Source organism: Lactuca saligna, chromosome 1 (genome assembly GCF_052625555.1).
Source record: "Lactuca saligna cultivar CGN05327 chromosome 1, ASM5262555v1, whole genome shotgun sequence".
Taxonomy (NCBI): domain Eukaryota; kingdom Viridiplantae; phylum Streptophyta; class Magnoliopsida; order Asterales; family Asteraceae; genus Lactuca; species Lactuca saligna.
In genome coordinates, this window is record NC_136417.1 from 29,007,445 (window position 1) to 29,013,473 (window position 6,029).

Below are 6,029 nucleotides of genomic sequence, written 5' to 3' on the forward strand. Positions count from 1 at the left end.
TAAGTTTTTAGAAGATAAATATTTAACTTAATTTTAAAAATATTTTTGCGAAAATAAAATCTTACTAAATTATTTTGTTATTAGTTCTTACTTTGTACCTGATTAAACCAATTCGTGTTTGTTTCTATGATGCTTCCCACACGTGCATCGGACCGTTCTCATGCACCGTTAAACTCGTGCCGTGACCAATCTTGCACGTGCCTTTCCCTGATTCATGGCTCTTTTAAGTTTTAACAATTTTTAAAGTTTATTCTATTTTACTTATTTATTTATTAAGATCAATTCGTAATTTTTAATTGGCTTATCCGTTTTGTTATTTAATTTCCCGGGTAGAAGTAAGTTAAATAACGAATCAAATTATATAACTTTCAGATATGATTCTGATCGATTGAGTTGGCCTGAACCAATTTTGACTAACTTTTTTTAATTGAAGAAACTAATATGTGAAAATGTATTTTGGTCTCTTTGTAAAGGGCTTTTGTTTTGTGCTTATGTTATATTGGGTTATATAGGTATACCTTATTGTTTTTAAGCCCAATGGACTATTTCAATGTCCAATACTAATAAGACGCCAAAAAGGGAACTGTAGCGAGTCCGGTTAGCAAGTGTACGTCGTCAATTTCCGATCTCAAAAGTTCGTCAACACTATCAGTAATCGTTTTCTATGAAAAATCCAAACACCATCCATTCCACTTCTACATTCAGCCGTTAGTTCTTCACCAATTCTATTTTTTGTTCTAATTTTTGAATTATATGATTTTTTATTCTTCCCTATTGACGAAATTCGATTCTTATTTTTGAAATATTACTAGACCGGTTTCTTATTCTTCCCTTCTTATTTTCGACATCTTGTTTCTAAAATAGTGTTGTTGCACCCGACATAATCTACGAATCAACAGTTCTTATTAAATATGATTAAATAATTGATTGTCATTGGGATTTCTTCTTAAATCATAAGTTTGAGAATCGGTTTTGAGACAATTCATTTCTATATGTGATTCTCTGTAAGTTTAAACTTTAAAGCCTCTTAAAATTTCTTCTTTTTTCTAAACCTGATTATGTCATTATAGATTTGATTATTTTTTCTAACACTGTTTGGTTATTATGTGCATTTTTATGCATATTCTATGTTAGATCGACTCCCATTTTGTAACATATTTTATGTATTTGTACTTGCTTGGTATTTATAATTAGGGATGTCAACGGGAGTAAACGGGTCAGGGAGTGTATCCACACCCCCGCCCCCGAAATTCCTCCGTTCCTCCGTTCCTGCCCCCGAAATGTTTAGTCTTCCTACCGCCGCCTCCGCCCCCGAATCCCTTTTATTACTCCCACCCCCTATTGATTTTGGGTTTTTTTTTTTGGCTAAAAAAATTGTTATTTAGGCTAAAAGAATATATTTTTTAGGTAACAAATAATTATTTATAGCAGAATTTTACATGTTAAAAATAAAAAAGTTATTGCATCTTAAAAATATTATACTAACAACTTAAAAACATGTTTTTTGATGAATTTTAGAAGCTCAAAATCATGTTATTATTTAATATATTTATATAATTAATATATGTAAATATATCTGTAATTTATTAACGGGATCCCCATGGAGATTTTGGAACGGGATTACCTACCCCCTCTCCCGAAATTAAAACGGAAGTTAACCTTGCACCCACCCCCGATTTAAAAAAAAAAAAAAAAAAAAATCCCTCAAACGGGACGGAGCCCCCACGAGAACGGGGTCCCACGAGACTATTTGACATCTCTATTGATAATTGGACAATTTATGTATTTATCATAATTTTGATATATATTCCAGGTAAATTGATACAAAACAGGATCTCGAGGATATATTGACACAACTTGGAGCATAATCAGAGCTTATGTGGAGAATAAAATGTTGGAAAGAGTATCAAATGTCATTAACTATTGATAACATTTATAATAATAACATAGTCTTTTTGGGTTACTCTCATGACCTAAATGAGCAAAAAGAATTAAGGGGAAATTAGTTTATTAATTTGTCATGATTTGATAAATTACTTAGAAATTATTTTGGAATTAATTAGAAATTAATTAATTTAATAGGTTGAATATTCTAGGATCCCTAAGGAATAAGGAGAATCCCTAAAGGATAAGGAGATTTCGAAATTTAGATCTCCCACATGGGATTAGAGTTCTTTTTGGGATAAGAATCTAAGTGTAATGCCCTGATCCTCAGGTATTAATAATGATATTTTTGGTTGTCTTCTTAGTACCTACTCGGCGAGTTGGCCTCCTTACTCGTCGGGTAGTAGCGGGATTGCCAGTGAAGTTTAATGATCTACTCACCGAGTTCGCTATGGGACTCAACGAGTAGATACTGGCAGATGAAACCCGAAACTTCGGGGCCTTGCACCCTATTTAAAGGGTCATAAGCCTCCCATAGCCTCCCCTTTACAATTATTTTCCTCCCAAAGACCCCTTATTCGAGTGTGAGTGTGTTCTTGGTGATTTAAGCTTGAATGAAGGATTTGGTGAAGGGAGCACTTGAGGAAACAAGTTAGAAGAAGCAAAGGACTCGTGGGGATTCAAGATCTACATATGTGGAGCACTTTCAGAAGGTATTAAGTTGTTCCTTGGTTTATTTCCTTCCAAAACCCTTTTGTGCATGGAATCTAGGAAAGGGGTTTTGTGATTAAGCCAAGATCTGAAGTTGTAACTTCAGATATGGACTCCTTTTGACCCTGAGATGCATAAAGTTATCCATTTAGCCTAGCATGATCCTCCCCTCAAGTGTATGATTCAATCCCAAGCTTAGATTTGCTATTTTAAGGCCTTAAAGCCTTGCATGCACGTAAAGTTTGCAACTTTGCGTGAAAAGCATGCCTCATGAGCCTATATCTGTAATTTGGAAGCATTTCATGGCTCCAAGGAGTCTGTATGGCTTGAGATCTGATAGGACTCGACGAGTCTCAGGGGGGAGACTCGGCGAGTCATATGAAGACAGGCATGGACTCGTCGAGTTGGATGAACAGCTCGGCGAGCCCGATGAACATTGCTATGAACTCGACGAGTTGGATGAACAACTCGGCGAGCCGGATAAAGATTGCCTAGAACTCGACCAGTTGAAGGAACAACTCGGCGAGTCAAGTAAGATCCCCCAATTGATTCGATGGTCATAAACGTGTCGAGTGGCAAGCAAGGAAACCCGACGAGTGGACCTTAGATTATCAGTCAATACCGTATGAACTCGGCGAGTCACCTCGATGACTTGGCGAGTAGATATTATCCCGGGAAACTCGGCGAGTCACTAGTTGTAATCGGCGAGTTAGGGTCAACATGGACTATTGACTTGATCCTAACTGAAGTGGACCAGGGCGGACTTTAAAGTTAATGATTGGGCATTATATGTTACTTTTAGGTAGTTGAGTTGGAGCAGTTCGTGGGGCATATCCAGTCGGAAAAAGTATTAGTTCAACATTCGTGTCAGGTGAGTCTTCTCACCATACCTATAGGTCTAAGGCACTAAGGCCGGCCCATTATGTGATTACGGTAGATGTGCTAGATACTCTGTGTTTGCTTTGCTATGTGATTGCATGTTGTATGAAGACCCCGAGGGGAGCCCGTGGCATTGGATGTAAGACCATGTGGGGTAGCCCATGGCAGTCCTAGGTGAAGACCATGTGGGGTAGCCCATGGTACTGGATGTAAGACCATGTGGGGTAGCCCATGGCAATCCTAGGTAAAGACCATGTGGGGTAGCCCATGACACTATTACAGGTTTGATGTATGCATGGTTTATGTGTTATGTGTGTAGCTTTATGGATATCAGGATATGTGATTGTGTGTGGTATGCTATGGGAAATTCACTAAGCGTTTCGCTTACAGGTTGTTGATCGTTGCAGGTACTTCAGAGCCTAAGGGCAAAGGCAAGGCGTGATGGCGTGGCGTGTACTCTACCTCTCTTTTGGATGTTTTGGGGACTCTCTGATGATTTTATAAAATCACAACAATGATGTAATGAATGTGAATTGGAAACAAATGTTTTGAAAACTTATGGAATATGTAATCGGATTACTTATTAAAACGAAAAATTTTCTTTGTAAAATTTGGGATGTTACAAATTGGTATCAGAGCCTTGGTTTGAGAGATTCGGACACATCATCGGATGTGTCAGGACTCAAACTGAGGAAGTGGTAAACGTTTTCAAAAGTAACTTAAAAAGGATTTATAAGCCCAAAAGAAGAGAGTACAATGTGTGTGATCAGCCGAGCCAAGTAAGTAGTTTCCCAATTCGAATAGCCATGTTATACTGAAAATGACCTCTGTTGATTATGTGAAATTGCTAAGTGTATGTTAAAAAAATTATATACGGTTAGGAGTTGCAGCCTCAGAATGAGTGATTTAGCCTTATTTCCTTTTCCTTGTTCGGATGTGGTTTTAGGGTAGAATCTCTTATTCAAAATTCTATTTGATCCTTTCTGTGTATAATTTCCATGCCTAATAGCAACCTGCAGTGATTGGTATAATTGTTGTAAGTAGGACAATCATAGGGTATTTAGGGATTGATTTTTGCGAGGACTGTGAGTCATAGTTTTTCGGTTATGATAGTTTTGGAGGTATTGGGTAAAGCATGGGGAAAGGTACGGGTAGGTGTGGAAGGTAGTACTGGGCCCATACTATTGGAAGCATAGGACCCGTACCTGAACTCATGTTCTATCTGGGAATTCCAAAGAATCTTGGTATGGATACAATCTCGGTGTGGGAATCTTGATATTTATGTTTGTGTTATGTCAGTTCAGCATGGTGGTTACGCGATTTGGAGTAGGGGAATCAGGATCAAGATCAGGATTGGGATCGGGATCGGGATCTGGGGCTGGGTCAGGTGGCCCTACCGATGGTATTGACGAGAGGTTGCGCGAGTTGATCGCGACCGAGGTTACGAGGGGCATCCTTGACGCTACCCCAGTCATCTTTGGGACGGTCAAGGAGAGCATGATGGAGATCATGGAGGAGAGACTTAGAGCATTCAAGGCCGATATTTCCGCGAACCAGGGTAGAGCTCGAACTTCCTCGTTTAGGGAGTTCAAGGCATGTGGTGCTCCGGAGTTTTCAGGGGTCCAGGATCCCATTGTGAGTAGACACTGGGTGGCAGACATTGAAAACGCTCAGCGTACGAGTTCTTTCCCGGAGGAGGCAAAGGTCGGATTTGCTTCCTGTATGCTGAGGGATAGGGCCCGAGATTGTAGGGCGAGGTTACTAGTCATATGGGGACAGCTGGTGTGACTAGCATGACGTGGGATGAGTTTGTTCGACGTTTTGATCAGGAGTTTGCATCGCCTATTGAGGTGCAACGAATGGTGAGAGAGTTTCATGATCTACAACAGATTACTGAGACTGTGGCGGAAATTACCGCCAAGTTTCGAGAGCGACCATTGATGATTCCTCAGTATTCGACCGATGAGGACATGAGGAGGACCCGCTATCACTCTATACTAAGGGAATACATTCAGGAGTTTGTGAGTTTCACACGGTGTAAAACCCTGAATGAGATGGTTGAGAAGGCCCGTGAAAGGGAGATGGAGTTGGAGTCCCGCACAAAGCGGAAGACTGAGCAGGTACAGGCAGCGGGGACTCAGGCTAAAAAGCCTAAGACCTCTGATTCTTCGGGTAAGGACCAAAAGGGCCAGGTCAGTGTGCCAAGTGTGGGAGATTTCATAGTGGGGCTTGTCGTATAGTTAGGATTTTAGGATGCTACTCCTGTGGCCAACAGGGCCACTTGAGTAAGGATTGCCCCAAGAAGGGCTTGATATGTTTTCACTGCAACCAGACAGGTCATAAAAAGGTCGATTGTCCATGGTTGCAGGGTGGAGGAGGATATGTGGCGGCGTTCGCGTCCGCCGCTATGAGGATTACTAATGGCCGCCCCAAGGCGGAAGATCCAACGGTGAAGAGTCGCACATTCCAGTTGACTACCGAGGAGGGTCGGGTCGCGCCAGATGTTGTGGCTGGTATGTTTTCATTATCCTCAGTTCTTTTAGTGTTAAATTCTT